We start from the raw sequence: 18,842 nt of genomic DNA, 5'->3' as shown, positions 1-18,842 counted from the left end.
CGCTTACTACGTGCAGAGCACCGTACTAAGCGCTTGGAACGAACGAGTCGGCAACAGATAGAGACGGTCCCTGCCGTTTGACGGGTTTATAGGTAAGATCTAAGTGCTTTGGGGCTGGGGGCGGGGGTGGTGAATAAAGGGAGTGAGCCAGGGGGACGCGGAAGGGAGCGGGAGGAGAGGAGGGCTCGGACAGGGAAGGCCTCTTGGAGGAGACGAGCCTTTAATAAGGTTTTGCAGGTGGGGAGAGTCGTCGTCAGTCGGATGTGAGGAGGGAGGGCGTTCCGGGCCAGAGGCAGGATGTGGGCAAGGGGTTGGCGGCGAGATAGACGAGATGGAGGGACGAGTGAGTGGGTTGGCATTAGAGCAGTGAAGTGCGCGGGCTGGGTCGGAGTAGGAGAGAAGTGAGGCGAAGTAGGAAGGGGCGAGGTGATTGAGTTTCTCTTAGAGGCGGAGGTGGTCGGACAACCACTGGAGGTTCTTGAGGAATGGGGAAACATGGGCTGAATGTTTTTGTAGAAAAATGATCCGGGCAGCAGAGTGAAGTATCAACTGGAAAGGGGAGAGAGAGGAGGTTGATAGTGTCATCAAGGCGGGATAAGGTAAGTGCTCGGATCAGCGTGGCAACAGTTTGGGTAGAGAGAAAGGACAGATTCTTCCCAGGATTTAGTGATTGAATGTGTGAGTCGAACGAGAGAGAGGAGTCGAGGATAAAACCAAAGTTATGGGCCGGTGAGACAGGAAGGCTGGCGGCGCTGTCTACGATGACGGGAAAGTCAGGGGGAGGACCGGGTTTGGGTGGGAAGGTAAGAAGCTCTGTTTCGGACGTGTGAAGTTTGAAGCGGCGGCAGGACATCCAAGTAGCGATGTCTTGAAGGCAGGAGGAGATGTGAGACTGCAGAGAGAGAGAGAGAGAGAGAGATCAGGCCCGGAGATGGAGATTTGGGAATCATCCTCTATGAGTTAAAGCCATGGGAGTGAATGAGGTCCCCAAGGGAGTGGAGAAGAGAAGGGGACCCAGAACTGAAGCTTGAGGGACGCCCAACAGGTAGGGGGTGGGAGACAGAGGAAGAGCCCGCGAAAGAGACTGAGAATGAGCGGCCCGAGAGATAGGAGGAGAACCGGGAGAGGACGGTGTCAGTGAAGCCGAGACAGGATAACGTTTCCGGGAGAAGGGGCCGGTCCACAGTGTCCGAGGCAGCTGAGCGGTCGAGGAGGACTAGGATGGAGCAGAGGCCCTAGAGGCTGACGCTGTGGGTTTGGTAGAGGCCGAAAGAGGGGCCTCCCCTAGGGAGCCTCCCCGCTGGCCTCCATCTGACTCCAAAGGGCAGGGTTGACTAGCCACGGTGACCAGCTCTGCCCGATAAACCCCAAATTCCAAAAGCCCCCCAGAAGCACGAGAAGCAGCGAGGCCGAGCGGATAGAGCACATGCCCGAGAGTCAGAAGGACCCGGTTTCTAATCCGGACTCCGCCACAGATCTGCCGTGCGGCCTTGAGCAAGTCACTTCTCTGTGCCTCAGTTCCCTCATCTGCAAAATGGGGATTAAGGTGGTGAACCCCCCCCCCATGTGGGACATGGCCTGTGTCCAAAATGATTAGCTTGGATTTATCCCAGCGCTCGGTGCAGTGTCTGGCACATAGTATGCGCTTAAATACCATAAAATAAGGCTCCCCGGGACAGTGGCTTCCTTCAGGCCTCTCCTTCATAACTCGAACCAACGCTGAGGCGGGGGTTTCCGCGAGTCCTTTTTAAAAAGCATTGGCATTTTTAAAAATCTTTTTTTTACCAAACGTTTCTTTCACTTCACTTTTCTGGACCTCAGTTCCCTCATCTGCAAATGGGGATTGAGACGGCGAACCCCACGTGGGACACGGACAGGATCCAACCTGGTTAGTCGGCATCCACCCCCGGCACGTAGTACGGTGCCTGGCACATAGTAAGCACTTGACAAATGCCGTGCTAAAAGCCCCCACACTGTGCCAAGCACTGGGGTTAGATACATAAAAATCAGGTGGGACACAGTCCCCGTCCCACCCGGGGCTCTCAGTCTAAAGGGGGAGGGAGCAGGAATGTAGTCCCCACCTTAGAGGGAGAAACTGAGGCACGTAGTTCAGTGACTGGTCCAAGGTCACCCACCGGATCTCCCAACCTCTTATCTCTCCCCACTTCAGTCTATACTTCACTCTGCTGCCCGGGTGATCTTTCTACAGAAACGTTGTGGAGATGTCACTCCCCCTCCTCAAAAACCTCCAGTGGTTGCCTATCAACCTCCGTTTGAAGCGAAAACTCCTCACTCTTGGCTTCCAAGCTGTCCATCCCCCTGCCCGCTCCTACCTCACTTCCCTTCTCTCCTTCTCCAGCCCAGCCCTCACACTCCGCTCCTCTGGCGCCGCTCACCTCCTCACCGGGCCTCGTTCTCGCCCGTCCCGCTGTCGGCCGCCGTCCTACCTCTGGCCTGGAACGCCCTCCCTCCTCACATCCGCCAGACTATCCCACCTCCCCCCCCCCCCAAAGCCCTACTTCCCGGCCTGAGCCCCCCCTTTTCCTCTCCCCATCGCCCCGACTCCCTCCCTCTGATCTACCCCTCTCCCCCCTCACAGCACTTGTGGACATATTTATTATTCTACTTATTTCATTAATGATCTGTATATAACTCTAATTCTATTTGTATTGATGCTATCGATGCCTGTCTACTTGCCTCGATGTCCGTCCCCCCCTTCTAGGCTGTGAGCCCGTTGTTGGGTAGGGATCGTCTCTGTGGCCGAACTGTACTTTCCAAGGGCTTGGTACGGTGTTCTGCACACAGGGTGTGCTCGGTAAATGCGATGGAATGAATGAAGTGACGGAGCTGGGATCGAAACGCTGAAACTCAGGCAGCTCTGCCGTCCCCGGGGCCCGGGCGAGAGCCGGGTCGTTTCTCGGAGCGGTGGCTTAGGACCACAGTGGCTCCTAAGTGGGAAGGAGAGCCGGGCCAGGCAGCGGCAGCGAAGGGCGGCACAACAAGAGAGGCTCCGAGACGGATGACCCGAGGTCAGGCTCGCGGCTGAGCCCGGTTGCAGGGACGCAGGGAGGACCATCCAGACCGTGAGCCCGTTGTTGGGTAGGGATTGTCTCTCTCTGTTGCCGAATTGTGCTTCCCAAGCACTTAGTACAGTGCTCGGCACCCAATAAGCGCTCAAGCAATATGACTGAATGAATTCCTTCAACGTACAGTGAGTGCGTTGGCATTAGAGGAGCGGACCTGTAAGAGGAAAGACAGGATCGGCGTGGTTTGCTGGAAAGGGCCTGGAGCTGGGATTCAGACGGTTCTAATCCTGGCTCCGCCACTTGCCAGCCGTGCCAGTCGCTTCACTTCTCTGGGCCTCGGTTTTCTCATCTGTAAAACGGGGGTTCGATACCTGTTCTCCTTCCCCCTTAGACCGCGAGCCCCGGGTGAGCTAGGAACCGGGTCCAGGCCGCTAGTGGTGCTCGGCCCCAGTGCCGCGCGCACAGTAAGCGCTTCCAAAATAAGATCATTAGCATGATCGTTATTAAACGGGCCTCCCCGCCTCTCAGATAATGGGAAGGGTGGGCCACCGGCAGAAGCTATGTGCCGGAAACCTGCAGAGGCTCGACTGGGCTCAAGACAGGGCTCCGACTCCCAACGGGGAGGCCCAGACCAGGAGATCCAGACTGAGATATCCAGATCGGAAGATCCAGACCAAGAAACCCAGACTGAGATATCCAGACCCGGATAGCCCGGCCAAGATATCCAGAGTTGTAGATCCAGGTCGGGAGATCCGGGGAGATCCAGACTGAGATATCCGGACCGGGATATCCCGGCCAAGATAGGCAGAGTTGTAGGCCCGGGTCGGGAGATCCGGGGAGATCCAGGGGACTCCGGACTGAGATATCCAGATCGGAATAGGTAGATTTCTGCTGATTTCAGGAAAGGGCATCGGAGGTTCAGGGGTGGGAAGAGGCCAGTAGAGAAACAGTGTGGCTTAGCGGATAGAGAACGGGCCTGCGAGTCAGAAGGACCTGGGTTCTCATCCCGGCTCCGTCACTTGGGCGAGTCGCTTCACTTCTCTGTCCCTCAGTTACCTCGGCTGTAAAAGGGAGATCGAGACTGTGAGCCCCACGAGGGACGGGGACTGTAGCCAACCCAACTTGCTCGTATCCACCCCCGGGGCTTAGAACAGCGCCCCAAGTATAGTAAGTGCTCAACGAATACCCTAACAGATACCATAATAATAATAATAATAATAATAATGTTGGTATTCGTTGAGCACTTACTATGGGCAGAGCGCTGTTCTAAGCGCTGGGGTAGATACAGGGTAATCAGAGGTTGTCCCACGTTGAGGCTCACAATCTTAACCTCCGTTTTAGAGATGAGAGAACTGAGGCCCAGAGAAGTTAAGTAACTGGGCCGAGGTCACACGGCAGACAGGTGCCTGGGCTCTAGCCACTAGGCCATGCCTCTCCTCCTCCTCCTCTTCCTCCTCATCCTCCCACTCCTTCCCTCCCCTCTCCTCCCCACCCCTCCTCCTCCTAATAATAATGATAATAATAACGGCGGTATCTGTGAAGCGCGTCCTCTGGGCCAGGCACTGTACCGAGCGCCAGGGTGGATCCACGTGGGGCTCGCAGTCTGCCCCCCCCCCCCGACGTGACAGGTGAGGGAACCGAGGCCCAGAGGAGTGAAGTGACTCGGCCAGGGTCCCATGGCAGTCGAGGGTGGGAGGTGGGGTGAGAACCTCGTGACTCCCGGGCCCGGGCTCTACCCACTCTGCCGGGCGGCTGCTTCTTCTCCTCCTTCTCCTTCCTCTTCTCCTCCTCCTTCTCCTCCTTCTTCTCCTCCTCCTTCTTCTCCTTCTCCTACTTCTTCTGCTCCTCGTCGTCCTCCTCCCCCCGGCCCGGCCCGGCCCCCCGGGGCGAGGGGGCGGGGGCCTCCGGAGGATGGGCGGGGGCCGGTGGCGGAGAGGGGCGGGGCTTAGAGGGGAGGGGAGGGGCTCCGGGCGGAGGAGCAGGAGGAGGGAAGGGGAGGAGGAGGAGGAGGAGAAGGAGGGAGGGGGGCGGCGGGGCTCCGGCGGCGTCGGCGGGATCGTGGCAGCGTCGGAGCAGGTGAGCGCGGCGGGGGGCGACCCCCGGCAGCCTCCGGAGCCTCCCCGTCCTCCCTCGCTGCTCCCCACTCTGCCCTTCTCCCCTCTCTTGCCCTCCACTTCCCTCTCTTCACCCTCCCCTCTTCCTCCCCCTTCCGTCTCTGTCTTCCACCTCTTTCCCCCCCCCCCAACCCCCTCCCTCCCCGCCGGCTCAACGGTCCAGCCCCCGCCCGCTAATGATAACGTCGTGGGGGGCGCTGAGCTCCTCCTCATAATTGCAATCATCATTCCGGTACCTATTAGGCACTTACCGTGCGCCGAGCCCCGTTCTGAGCGCTGGGGTAGACGCGAGGTCATCGGGTCGGGGGCCGGCCCCCCGTGGGGCTCGCGGTCTTCATCCCCATTTTACAGATGAGGGAAGCGAGGCTCGGAGCGGTGAAGTGACTCGCCCGAGGTCACACGGCGGACACGTGGAGACGGGATGTGATAATGTCGGTATTTGTTAAGCGCTTACTTAACTGTTCTAAGCGCCGGGGTGGAGACGGGGTAGTCGGGTCGTCCCACGCGAGGCTCGCCGTTCATCCCCGTTTTCCAGACGAGGTCACTGAGGCCCAGAGAAGTGAAGTGACTCGCCCACAGTCCCACAGCTGACGAGCGGCAGAGGCGGGAGTCGAACCCGTGACCTCCGACTCCGAAGCCCGGGCTGCTTCCCCTGATTTGAACCCGGGTCCTTCCGCCTCCGAGGCCTGGGCTCGTACTCTGTGCCGCACACCGAAATAAGCCCCGGGATGGGTAGATAACCCCCCGTTTACTTGTCTTGTCGTCCGTCTCCCCCCTTCTAGACGGCGAGCCCGGTGTGGGCCGGGATTGGCTCCCTTTATCGTTGAACCGTACTTTCCAAGCGCTTAGCGCAGCGCTCTGTACACGGTGAGCGCTCCATAGATACGATCGCATGAATGAATAGGCCATCGTCTCGGACGCGGGCCCCGTCCCGCGTGGGGTTCCCGGCCTGTCGGGGAGGGAGCGCGGATGGGTTATCCCTACTTAACGGAGGAGGGAACCGAGGCCCAGGGTCGCCGAGTGACTCATCCGAGGTCTCACAGCAGGCAGCTGGGCAAACCTCGATGTGCTGACTCCTAGTCCAGAGCCGGCTGTCCTCCTCCCCACTCCGACCCCCCCCGGGCCCCGAGGACTGGGTCCGTTTGACCCCGGGAGGCAACAGGACGGGAGCAGAAGAGGCGATGACGTGAGTAGCGTCCTCTGCGCGGACTTTGGCCGACGCAGTCGGTCCGGCGCTTGGAACAGCGCTTGGCACGTAGTAAGCGCTTAACAAATACCCCGATGGCTATTATCACTTTGGCAGGCACCGAACTGCCCGCGGCCACTATTTCCTCTTCCCGCACCCCGGAGTTGGGTGCCCTGCCGTGGCCCCAGCTTCTGTGGGGAAACGTCAGCTCTCAAGTCTCCCTTGTCGGCAGAGAACCGTCCGTCGATGGTATTTATTGAGCGCTTACTGGGTGCAGAGCACTGGACCAGGTGTTTGGGAGAGGACAGGACGGCAGAGTCGGTAGACGCCTCGCCCCGCCCGTAACGAGCCCACGGTCTAGCCGGGGAGGCAGACGTTAATAGAAATAAATAAATTACGGGTAGGGACGCGCGCGCCGTGGGATGAGAGGTGAGATCCTGGGGCTTCCCTCTCCTCAGAGAAGCAGAGGGGTCGTCTCTTTGGGGTGCCCGATTTGGGCGGGTGGGTGGTATTTAAGCGCCGGCTATATGTCAGGCATCCTACTAAGCCCTGGGGTGGGTACAAGCTAATTAGGTCGGACACAGTCTCCGTACCACACGGGGCTCCCGGTCTTTAATCCCCATTTTACAGAGAAGGTAACCGAGGCCCACAAGAGTTACTATAAGATCGCAGCTCTGTGGTGATGGGGTAGGGGGACTCTCGTCCTCCCTCCTCCTGGCTCTCCTACAAGACCGTAGAGCTTCGAGAGCTAGGTGTTCCCAAGATGGAAAGTAGGGCAAGGAACCCCTCTGGCCGCCGCAGAGTGGCCCTTCACAAAGATGGGGGCCTCCCGGGACCTCCCCGACTTAGTGCCCGCCCTGCCCTCCGAACCGGTAGCCCAAAGGGCCGATTTCTTGCCCTCGCATCCCGGAGGCCGAACGTCCGAAACCGGCCGCCATCCCGCCTCCCCGCCGTGCTCCCCGTGAGGACGAGTTGGCATCTGGGTCCAAGTGGCCCCAGCGATGGTTGGTTTTGTGGATTTCCCGGGGGGGGGCGTGAGGTGGAGGAGGTGGGCGTGGGGCTTGTTTCGGTCCTGCCCGCTGGCAGGGCTCCTTTCAGCCGGTCACGTCCCCCGGAGGCCCGCCGGGCCTCTCTTTCACCTGGCTCGGTGCCGGACGCCGTCTCCTGCTGCGGGAGGCCGGGGCTTGGCCATGCCGAGGCTGTCTGGGATCCGGGCCCGCCGACCGAGGCCTGTGGCCGAAGGAGGGGCGGTCGCCACCCGATCCCCTCGGTCGCCATGCCCACAGCCGAGCTCGGCCGGACGTCGGGAATGTGCCGTGGGTCGGGCTTCTGCCGGGTTCCAGAGGAACCCGCCCCCCCCCCCGCCCCGGGCCGGCCACCCTCTTCCCCACCGATCCCCTCCCCCCCGACATTCCTCTGTAGAAACCTCCCCCGCCGTCAACAGCGTGTGGCGTTTTCCAAGTCGAAGTTGCCGGTCCCCGGTTGGAGCTTCGCCGGAAAGACGCGGCCGGACTCTTCTGGGGTCCCCCCGGTGGCAACTGGGTCTCCGTGCCCCCTTTCTCCCACAGAAAGGATGGGAAGGGGCAGGCTTGGCCGACTCCCCCCACCCGGCCGGACGGGCCCACGGGCGGTCTCGGGACGGCCTGTACGGCGGCCAACACGGAAGGGTCATTGGTTCGTTCGGTCGTATTGACTGGGCGCTCACGGTGTGCAGAGCGCTGCACCGAACGCTTGGGAAAGTACGGTTCGGCCACAGATTCCCGAGGTCCCGAGCCGCTCTTTGCTCTCGGCGGCCACAGGCCCCCTCCCCGCTTCCGCCGGGGATCCCTCCCTCCGGCTCGCCCGGTCCGGGGCTGGGGTTCCGTCGGCCCTCGGTGCCGAGTTCGAGGCCGGAAGCCAGGTGGCCTCTTCTAGGGCCAGGGGGCCGGGGGGGGCTACAGGATGGGCAGGAATGATGATGACTGCCACAGTTGCTGAGCTCGTGGTGGGCAGGGAAAGCGTCTCTTGTATCGTCGTATTCATTCATTCATTCATCCAATAGTATTTATTGAGCGGTTACTATGTGCAGAGCACTGTACTGAGCGCTTGGAATGAACAAGTCGGCAACAGATAGAGACGGTCCCTGCCCTTTGACGGGCTTACGGTCTAATCGGGGGAGACGGACGGACAAGAACAATGGCACAGTTGTATTTTGCCAAGCTCTTAGTACAGTGTCCTGCACACAGTGAGTGCTCAATAAATAATAATAATGGTATTTGGTAATTGCTTACTAGGTGTCAAGCACTGTTCTAAGAGCTGGGGTAGATGATACAAAGTAATTAGGGTGCCCACAGTTCCTGTCCCACGTGGGGCCCACGGTATAAATCCCCGTTTTCCAGATGAGGGAACCGAGGCACGGAGAAGTGAAGGGACTTGCCCAAGGTCACCCAGCAGACAAGCGGCAGAGCTGGGATTAGAACTCTGGTCCTCTGACTCCTAAGCCTGTGCTCTATCCACTGAGCCACGCTGCTTCTCAACAGAGAAGATAGAAAAATGAGGGTCCAGTCTTAATAATGTTGGTATTTGTTAAGCGCTTACTATGTGCCGAGCACTGTTCTAAGCGCTGGGGTAGACACAGGGGATTAAGGTTGTCCCACGTGGGGCTCACGGTCTTAATCCCCATTTTACAGATGAGGGAACCGAGGCACAGAGAAGTTAAGTGACTCGCCCACAGTCACACAGCCGACAAGTGGCAGAGCTGGGATTCGAACTCGTGAGCCCTGACTCCAAAGCCCGTGCTCTTTCCACTGAGCCACGCTGCTTCTCAGTCTTAGTCCTCCTGTGGGATAGAGCCGGGGCCTGGGAGTCAGAAGGAGCTGGGTTCTAATCCCAGTTCCGCCACTTGTCTGCTGTGTGACCTTGGGTAAATCACTTCACTTCTCTGGGCCTCAGTTACCGCATCTCTAAAAGGGGGTCTGAGTCCGTGAACCCCACGTGGGACGGGGACTTTGTCCAACCCCATCTGCTCGTATCCACCCCAGCGCTTAGTACCAGTGCTTGACGCCTAGTAAGCGCCTAATAAATACCACCGTCATCTTCAGTATTGCTCTCATTATCCTTGTTATCGTTAGAGGCCGGTTACTAGTCTAGAAACCTGAGGGTCACCGAGTCTTCCTCCCCCATGGGGGCGCCTTCATTGATTCATTCAATCATATTTATTGAGCACTCACTTGCAAAGCACTGTACTAAGCGCCGGGGAGAATACCCTATAACAGTAAACAGACCCATTCCCTGCCCACAACGGGCTTCCGGTCTAAAGGCGGAGACAGACATTAAGAGAAATAAATAAATGACAGATATGGACCTGAGCGGTGCGGGGCCGGGAGGGGCGATGGAGAAAGGGAGCGAGGCGGGGCGACGCAGACGGGAGAGGGAGAAGAGGGAAGGAGGGTGCAGTCGGGGAAGGCCTCTTGGAGGAGGCGGGCCTTCGTTAAGACTTTGAAGAGGGGGGAGAGGAATCGTTGCTTGGATTTGAGGAGGGAGGGCGTTCCAGGCGAGAGGCCGACGGCGAGATGGATGAGACGGAGGCACTGGGAGAAGGTTGGCGTTAGAGGAGCGCGGGGTGCGGGCCGGGTTGTGCTGGGCGCCCCACTGTTCACCACCCGAACCGCCCTCTTCCTCCCTCCTCTGCCACACTCAGTTATAAATGGCAGAGTAGGGGAAAGGGGTGCATGGGAGGAAGTGGAGTCTCTCCAGGGTCAGCTGGGGGGGTCAGCTGGGCGGCACGTTTCCATTCTTCTCCCCCTCCAGGCTGGAAGCTGGTCGTGGGCAGGGTTCGTGACTACCGACTCTCTTTTGTTGTCCTCTCCCCAGCCCTCAGTACAGTGCTCTGCACACGGTAAGCGCCCGGTACGTGCCACTGATTGATGGACTCAGACCCTCCAGGGTCTTTGGCCCCAGGTACAAGGGTCTGGAGATTAATACTTAATCACCGATTCCAAACCTGGGAAAAACAGTGGCTTCTTTATTATCATTGCTATTATGAGGATATTGGTTAAGCGCTCATCCTGTGTCGGGCCCAGGGCTAGGTACGCTTTAGACGATTAGAGCAGTGCTCGACGCGAGGTAGGCGCTTAATAATGGTGGTATTTGTTGAGCGCTTACTATGTGCCAAGCACCGTTCCCAGCGGCGGGGTAGATTCAGGGTCATCAGGTCGTCCCACATGGGGCTCCCTGTCTCCATCCCCATTTTACAGATGAGGGAACTGAGGCCCAGAGAAGTGAAGTGACTCACCCAAGGTCACGCAGCAGACAAGTACTACTGATAATAATGTTGGTATTTGTTAAGCGCTTACTAGGTGCAGAGCACTGTTCTAAGCGCTGGGGGAGATACAAGGTAATCGGGTTGACCCACGTGAGGCTCTCAGTCTTCACCCTCATTTTACGGACGAGAGAAGTTAAGTGACTTGCCCACAGTCACACAGCTGACAAGTGGCAGAGCCGGGATTCAAACCCATGATCTCTTTCCACCGAGCCACGCTACGGAGCGGGGATCAGAACCCACGACCTCCGACTCCCAAGCCGGGGCTCTTTCCACTAAGCCGCGCGTCTCGTATACCGTTATCTTAACAAGCACCCCTCCTAACGCGTCTCTTAACAAACACCATTATTATTATTAATAATACCGTTACTATTAAACGTCAGCGAGGGAAAACGTTTGGGTTTCACTCCCACCCCTCCTCGCTGGCAAAATTGGGGGCTTTCGATGTCACCCCAAAAACCGACGGGCACTGTCTCCGCCTTCCCAGAGTCGGGTGATTTCGGAGCGACTCTCTTCCCTGCGATGAATCGGAAATTCTCGGATTAAAGCCCGCTTTCGGGGTCCCGCCGTCAGGAGAATAAGCCCCTTCCCCTTCGAGCGCGCCGGTACCCCGGCTCGCAGGAAGCCGCTTCTTCTAGCGTCCCCCACCAACATCCTGAGGTGAAAATAGGTCAGAACGAAAGCTGCAGAAAACTTAAAAATAGTCGGTGCAGAGGTCTGAGTGAGTGACCCGCAGCAGTTAAGTAACAATTACGACCCAGTGCCGCTGGTGCGCCAAGCCCCGGGCGAAGCACCGGGGTAGACCAGCCAGTCAGTGCTGTGTACTGAGTGCCGACCATGTGTAGAGCGCTGTACTAAGCGCTGGGGAGAGAACCGTGAGAAGCACCGTGGTCCAGTGGCTAGGGCCCGGGAGGCAGAAGGTCGTGGGTTCTAATGCCGGCTCCGCCGCCTGGCTGCTGTGCGGTCTTGGGTAAGTCCCTTCCCGTCTCTGGGCCTCCGTGACCTCCTCTGGAAAACGGGGATTGAGATTGCGAGCCGGCCCCATTTGCTCGTGTCCGCCCCAGCGCTTAGTACAGTGCCTGGCACCTAGTAAGCGCTTAACAAATACCATAGTCATTATTAATTATCGTTACCACAGAGTTGGTAGACAGCGCTTAGTACAGTGACTGGCGCGTAGTAAGCCCTTAACGAATGCCATCATTATGTTCCCTGCCCATGAGGAGCTCAGAGCGGGAGACAGACATTAAAATCAATTTCAGATATGGAGTCGGTCACTGGTATTTATCGAGCGCTTACTGTGTGCGGAGCAGTGTACGAAGCGCTGGGGAGAGGACAATATGATGCTAAAACAGACGATGATAATAATAATAATAATGTTGGTATCTGTTAAGCGCTTACTATGTGCCGAGCACTGTTCTAAGCGCTGGGGCAGATTCGGGGGGTGATCAGGTCGTCCCACGTGAGGCTCACAGTTAATCCCCATTTTACAGATGAGGTAACCGAGGCACAGAGAAGTTAAGCGACTCGCCCACAGTCACACAGCTGACAGGTGGCAGAGCCGGGATTCGAACTCATGACCTCTGACTCCCGAGCCCTCGTTCCGCCTCCTTGTTAAGACAAGGGCGGGGTGACTGTCAAGTGCTTAAAAGGGGACAGATGTAAGCCTGCCGGAGAGGGGGAAGTTAGGCCTCGGTCCAAGAAGGCTTCTCGGAGGAGATGGATTTTAATAAGGTTTCGAACACGGGGAGAGTGCCGCTCTGTCGGACGGGAAGGGGGAGGGGGCTCCCGAGGGAGGATCGGGGCGCTGAGACGGACGAGACCGAGGTAGAAAAACGATCCGGGCAGCGGAGCGGAGGACGGACGGGAGCGGGCGGAGGCAGGAGGCCGGGAGGTCAGCGAGGAGGCCGAGGTGAGCGCTTGGGTGGGGATGGTAGCGGTCGGGGTGGTGAGGAGAGGGCGAATCTTAGCAGTGTTGCGAAGGCGGGACTGACAGAATTTGGTGACGTGGAATATGTGGGTTGAATGAGAGAGAGGAGTCGAGGGTCACGCCACCGTTACAGGCTGGCGAGACGGGGAATGGAGCGGCCGTTCGCTACGCTGGTGGGTAAGAGCGGGGGAGGACAGGGTTTGGGTGGGAAGATCAGCTCAGGCACCATCTCCGTCTCACCTAGGGCTGACAGTCTAACGGGGAGACAGGACAGGTATCTTCTTCCCACTTTACAGACGAGTAACCCCCAAGTTAAATGACTCACCCAAGGTCACACAGCAGGCACGTGGCAGAGCTGGGATCAGAACCCAGGCCTCCCGACTCCCAGCCCTGAACGCTTTCCGCTAGGCCGGGCTTCTCCCCCGGCGTTTGCCCGGTGTCTAGACTGCGAGCCCGACGTTGGGTAGGGATTGTGTCGAATTGTACTTTCCGAGCGCTTAGTACAGTGCTCTGCACACGGTAAGCGCTCAATGAATACGACTGAACGTGGTGTTTATCTACCGGCTGATAATCCCCCGCAGCACCTATTCACGGAGGTGGATTCGACTATTCATTCAATCATTTATTTCGATCGACGGCTCTGTAACTCCGTCTGCCTCCCCCAGGAGAGGATTAGCTCCTTGATCTCAAGGAGTTATGTCCCTTATTCTGTACTTCTCTGGCGCTCAGTACAGTCCACAGCATCCGTAAATTAGTACAGAGTTGCCGACCGTCCGTAGATTCCCACAGCCGTGCAGCCGTGAAAGCTGGCGGTTGGCTAACGGGTGAGCCCCACATGGGACAACCTGATTCCCCTGTGTCTCCCCCAGCGCTTAGAACAGTGCTCGGCACATAGTAAGCGCTTAAACAAATACCAACATTATTATTATTATTATTAAAAACGAGCTGAGGTGGTGATGATGGTGTGTGTTAAGCACTTACTATGTGCCAAGCCCTTGGCTTAGTGGAAAGAGCCGGGGCTTCGGAGTCAGAGGTCATGGGTTCGAATCCCGCCTCTGCCACTTGTCAGCCGTGTGACTGTGGGCAAGTCACTTCACTTCTCGGTGCCTCAGTTACCTCATCTGGAAAATGGGGATTGACGGTGAGCCTCATGTGGGACAACCTGATTACCCAGCGCTTAGAACAGTGCTCTGCACATAGTAAGTGCTTAACAAATACCAACATTCTTTTTTTATTGAGCGCCTTACTGTGTGCAGAGCGCTGTACTAAGTGCGATATAACAGAATAACAGACGCATCCCCGGCCCCCAACAGCGTGGCACAGTGGATCAAGCGGGGGCCTGGGAGGCCGGAATTGCACGGGTTCTCATCTGCTGCGTGACCTCGGGCAAGTCACTTCACTTCTCTGGGCTTCACTTCCCTCATCCGGAAAATGGGGATGGAGACCGTGAGCCTCACGTGGGACGGGGACCCTGTCCAGCCCGATTTGCTCGTGTCCACCCCAGCGCTCAGTACAGTTCCCGGCACAGAGTAAGCGCTTAACGAAGGCCACAATTGCTATTAAGGAGCTTAAGCGTGGCAAATATTTGGCTACCGGTAAGTACTGCGTTGGCTGCCTCAGCTGGTAGAGTTGCGGGAACTTTGGAGACGGTTGGCAACCCGTAGTCGGCCCAGGAGAGGCTCCGCTGGATTGTGGAGGGTCAAACCCAGAGCTGGGAATAAACCACGACAAAGCCCGGGCTATAAATACGGTCGGTAAAACCCGGAGCTGCCAGCGGACCGCTGTAAATCCTCCGTCCCGTTGTCGTCAAGAGGCTAAGCCGAGCGATTTCAGAGGTCAACACAGTCAAAGGCAGGGAAAAAACCCACCACCCGCCTCTCTTTTTTAAAAAATTGTATTTGTTAAGCGCTTACTATGTGCCAGGCACTCTCCTAAGCGCTGGGGCGGATGCAAGCTAATCGGGTTGGACACAGGCCGTGGCGGAGTGGATAGAGCACAGGCCCGGGAGTCAGAAGGTCATGGGTTCTAATCCCAGCTCCAGCACCTGTCTGCTGGGTGGCCTTGGGCAAGCCACTTCTCTTCGCTGGGCCTCAGTTACCTCCTCTGGAAAATGGGGGCTGAGATTGTGATCCCCGTGTGGGACAGGGACCGTGTCCAACCCGATTGGCTTGTATCCACCCCAGCTCTTAGTGGCACGTAGTAAGCGCTTCAGGGATACCATAATTATTATTAATTCTTATTATTCCCCTTGGGGCTCACAGTCTTAATCCCCATTTCACGGGTGAGGGAACTGAGGTCCAGAGAAGTGAAGCGACTTGCCCAAGGTCACACCGCAGGCAAGTGGCGGAGCCGGGATTAGAACCCAGGTCCTTCCGACTTCCGGGCCCCGGCTCTATCCCGCAGGCCACGCTGCTTCTCACGTTGACCCATCAATCCATCGTACGTATCGAGCACTGTACTGAGCGTCTGGGAGAGGACGGTACAACCACAGACAGACTCACTCCCTGCCCACGACGAGCTGACAGTCTACAGGACGAGCTGTGAAGAGGGAGGGAGTTCCAGGTTGCGTCAAGGGGTCGGCGGCGAGACGGACGACAGGAAAGTATGGCGAGGTAGGATGGCATTAGAGGAGCGACGCGTGCGGGCTGGGTTGCCCCAGGAAGCCAGAGGGGCAAGATAGGAGGGAGGGAGGTGATCGAGCGCTCTAAAGCTGACGTTATTAGACACCCAACTCCTTTCTCTTGAACCCCAGGGCCATTTATGGCTCCACAGGCACAGAACAAACTGCTCCCTTGTCCGTGGGGCATTCGAACAGATTCGCTTCCTGTGCCCGGGAAGGTCTGACCGGGACCCTCCTCCGCCGGAAGCTTTCCCCCTCCCCCAAACCATTCCCCGCCGCCGTCCGCTTCCGATCAAGCGGGGTTCGCACTCGCCTCTGCCATTTGAGTCTGTGGTTGCGGTTGAAGCAGAAGAGAAAGTCTCGGTGTCGTTGTCGAGCCGCTGGGCTTCCCTGTCTGACGTGGGGCTGAGGGGCCGCAGGCAGGGACCTCAGCCCGGGGGGTGCGTCGGCGTCTGTGTGCGTGAGAGGGATCGTAAGGGTGGTCTTTGTCAAGCGCTTACTCTCTGCCAAGCACTGTTCTAAGCGCGGGGGTAGATGCAAGGTAATCGGGTAGGACGCAGTCCCTGTCCCACGTGGGGCTCACGCTCTTTAGCCCCGTTTTCCAGATGAGGTAACTGTGGCCCAGAGAAGTGAAGCGACTCGCCCAAGGTCACACAGCAGGCAAGTGGCGGAGCGGGATTAGAACCCAGGTCCTTCTGACTTCCAAGGCCGGCTTAATCCGCTACACCACGCTGCTTCTCCCCAAACCCAAGGGTGCCTTTTTAAGGCGCAAACCCCCTGCACCTTAAAAGCCCAAACTTGCCCGGATGTGCCCCTCTATGGGGAAAGACCGGGACTTCCTTGAGGGCAGGGATCTCGTCTATCAACTCTGCTGTATTGTCCTCTCCCAAGCGCTTAGTAGAGTGCTCTGCACGCTGTAAACTCCTGGAGGGCAGGGATTGTGTCTACCACCGCTTCGTTCGTTCATTCGATCGTATCGATGGAGCGCTTACCTGGTGCAGAGCACTCTACTAAGCGCTTGGGAGAGTACCAAAGACCGATAAGCCGACACATTCCCTGCCCACAACGAGCTGGCAGTGTGCGGCGAAGACAGGCATCGATCGTACTGTCCTCGCCCGAGCGCTGCTTCCGATCCCCGCCATCTTCTGGGTGTCGGAATCTCAGAGCGCAGCTACGGCGCACACCGGATTCCCTCTCGCTGCGGGAAGCGACATGCCCAAGGTCGCACAACAGACAAGCGGTGGAGCCGGGATTAGAACCCAGGTCCGAGCCGGGGGAAAATGCGTCCCAGCCCGTGGGTGGCCATCCGACCGACCGGGGACAAGGAACCACAGTGAGAGAGTTTGGCTCCCAAGGGCAGGGAGGCGATCGCGGGGGTGTGGGGCGGGGAGGCGGGGGGCCGTCTTGGGGTGGATCCCCCGGGAATCTGGGCCGGCGGGAACAAAGGGGAGGATTGAACCGGAGGCTGGATGGGATGGCATTGGTGCGTGGGAATGGCGACAAGGAGGGGAGGATCTGAAAGGGCTTTTCCCAGCAGAGATTCCCAACTGCCTCCCTCCTTAATAATGACGGTATTTGTTAAGCGCTTAGTACGTGTCAAGCACTGTTCTAAGCGCCGAACAGCGCTTCCTTCTCCCCCCACTTTCCCTCCTTCCCTCCCTCGGGAGCTATGTGGGACTGCCTTCCTTACTTACGTATTATAAATGACTTATTTATGCCTATTAATATCTGCCCCCCCACCCCCCACCCCGGACTGCAAGCTCGTTACGGGCATGGGACGGGTCTGCCAATTCTGTTGTGTCGTACGCTCCCAAGCGCTTAGCGTAGTGCTCTGCACATAGTAAGTGCTCAGTAAATACCACTGATGGACTGCTTGGCCGTACAGGTGGGAGCGAAGTCTACCCGGAAGCCTCTTCCGTGCTGCTCCAAGTCAGACGCCTTTTGTGAAAAGAACGTGGGTGATCGCGGCAGAGAGGGAGGCGGCTTAAGTCTTGATGATAATAATAATAACAGTAATAACCGTGGTGTCTAAGTGTTTAGTACGTGCCAAGCACTGTGCTGAGCCCTGGGGTAGATACAAGCCCAGCAGGTCACTCTTGGGTGTCACAGTCCAAATAGGAGGGAGAACAAGTATTGAATCCTCGTTTTACAGGTGAGGGCACTGAGGCCCAGTGAAGTGGAGTGACTTGTCCAAGGTCACACAGCAGGCAAGTGGCGGAGCCGGGATTAGAACCCAAGGTCCTCTGACTCCCAGGCCCCGGGCTCTTTCCACTTGTTGAGAGAACAAAACCGGTGCAGAGAATGCACTGTTTCCTGGCCACCAGAGACTCAAGGGATTTAATCATAAAACTAATCTTGATGTTTGAGACACACATCAGAACGATATTCCAGAAATCCTTCTAGAAACTGGGCCCCACAGCCCTCTCGGCTACGGCCCCGTCCCCCTCCTCCCACTCCTGTGCAAACTCCTTTAATGACTTATTTCTCCTCCAACTCTCTTCTTGACCCGAGACAAAAAGTTTCCTCCCCTCTCTTCCTCCCGATAGCACTCTCTCCAAAGTCACCGAGGACAAAGTCACCTTCTTGCCAAATTCAGTGCCCTCCACTCCATCCCAATCGTCCTCGACCTCTAGGCTGGCTTTTTTTTCCACGGTATCGGTCAAGCGCTCACTCTGTGCCGGGCATTGTACTAAGCACTGGGGTAGATACAACGCAGTCTCTATCCCACGTGGGGCCCCACAAGCTCTCCAGGAGAGCAGGTATTGAATCACTCTCCGCCCCGTCTCGCAAGCCCGTAATCTTGGCTTTATCCTCGATTCGTTTCTCGCTTTCAACCCACGTGTTTAATAAGTCACGGTGCCACCTTCACAACGTCGCGAAAAATCCACCCTTTCCTCTCTATCCTCGCCGCTATCTCGCCGGGCCGAGCACTCATCCTCTCCCGCCTTGCTCACTGTATCAGCTTCCTCGCTGACCTCCAGGCCTCCTGGCTCTCCCCACTCCAGTCCGTATTTCACCCGGCCGCCCGGATCATTTTCCTACAAAACCGTTCTGGTCCACGTTTCCCCGCTCCTCGAGAACCTCCGGTGGTTGCCCGTCAAACAGAAACTCCTGACCGTCGGCTTTAGAGCCCTCAAATCACCTTGCCGTCTCTTCTCCTACTTTGCCGATTTCCTACTACCACCCAGCCCGCACGCACCGCTCCTCCGATAATAATAGTAGCGATGGCGTTTGTTAAGTGCTTACTATGTGCCGAGCACTGTTCTGAGCGCTGGGGTAGATACAAGATAATCCGGTTGCCCCACGTGGGGCTCACGTTTTAAAGACGTGGTAACTGAGGCACAGAGTTAAGTGACTTGCCCAGGGTCACGGAGCAGAAGAGTGGCGGAGGCGGGATTAGAACCCACGTCCTCTGACTCCCAAGCAGGTGCTCTTTCCACTAAGCCACGCTGCTTTGCTACTAAGCTACGGTGCTTCCTTGCATCTCTCTCACCGCTGACCCTTCTCCCACATCCCCCCTCTGACCCGGGACTCCCTCTCCCTCCCTGTACAACAGGCGATCACTCTCCTCACCTTCGAAGCTTAGTTCAGGGCTTTGCACCCAGTAGGTGCTCAGTAAATACGATTGAACGCTCAGAAGGCAGGCGCAGGGTAGGCGCTTAACAAATA

The 18,842-nt window shown here is 57.6% G+C and overlaps 1 protein-coding gene across 1 annotated transcript in view; it reads left to right on the top strand.

The window, feature by feature from the left end:
- The first annotated feature begins 5,060 nt into the window (after positions 1 to 5,060).
- The window catches only part of LOC114807843 (dual specificity testis-specific protein kinase 1-like), a 32,128-nt gene continuing 18,346 nt past the window's right edge, over positions 5,061 to 18,842 (top strand). Inside the window, exon 1 of the mRNA XM_029054539.2 lies at positions 5,061 to 5,102. The gene's annotated coding sequence lies outside the window, so the exon portion shown is untranslated. The remainder of the gene's footprint in view (positions 5,103 to 18,842) is intronic.

This window comes from Ornithorhynchus anatinus, chromosome X4 (assembly GCF_004115215.2).
Source record: "Ornithorhynchus anatinus isolate Pmale09 chromosome X4, mOrnAna1.pri.v4, whole genome shotgun sequence".
Lineage (NCBI taxonomy): Eukaryota > Metazoa > Chordata > Mammalia > Monotremata > Ornithorhynchidae > Ornithorhynchus > Ornithorhynchus anatinus.
The sequence above is the reverse complement of the archived record's forward strand: the minus strand, read 5'-3'. Positions and strand labels throughout refer to the sequence as shown.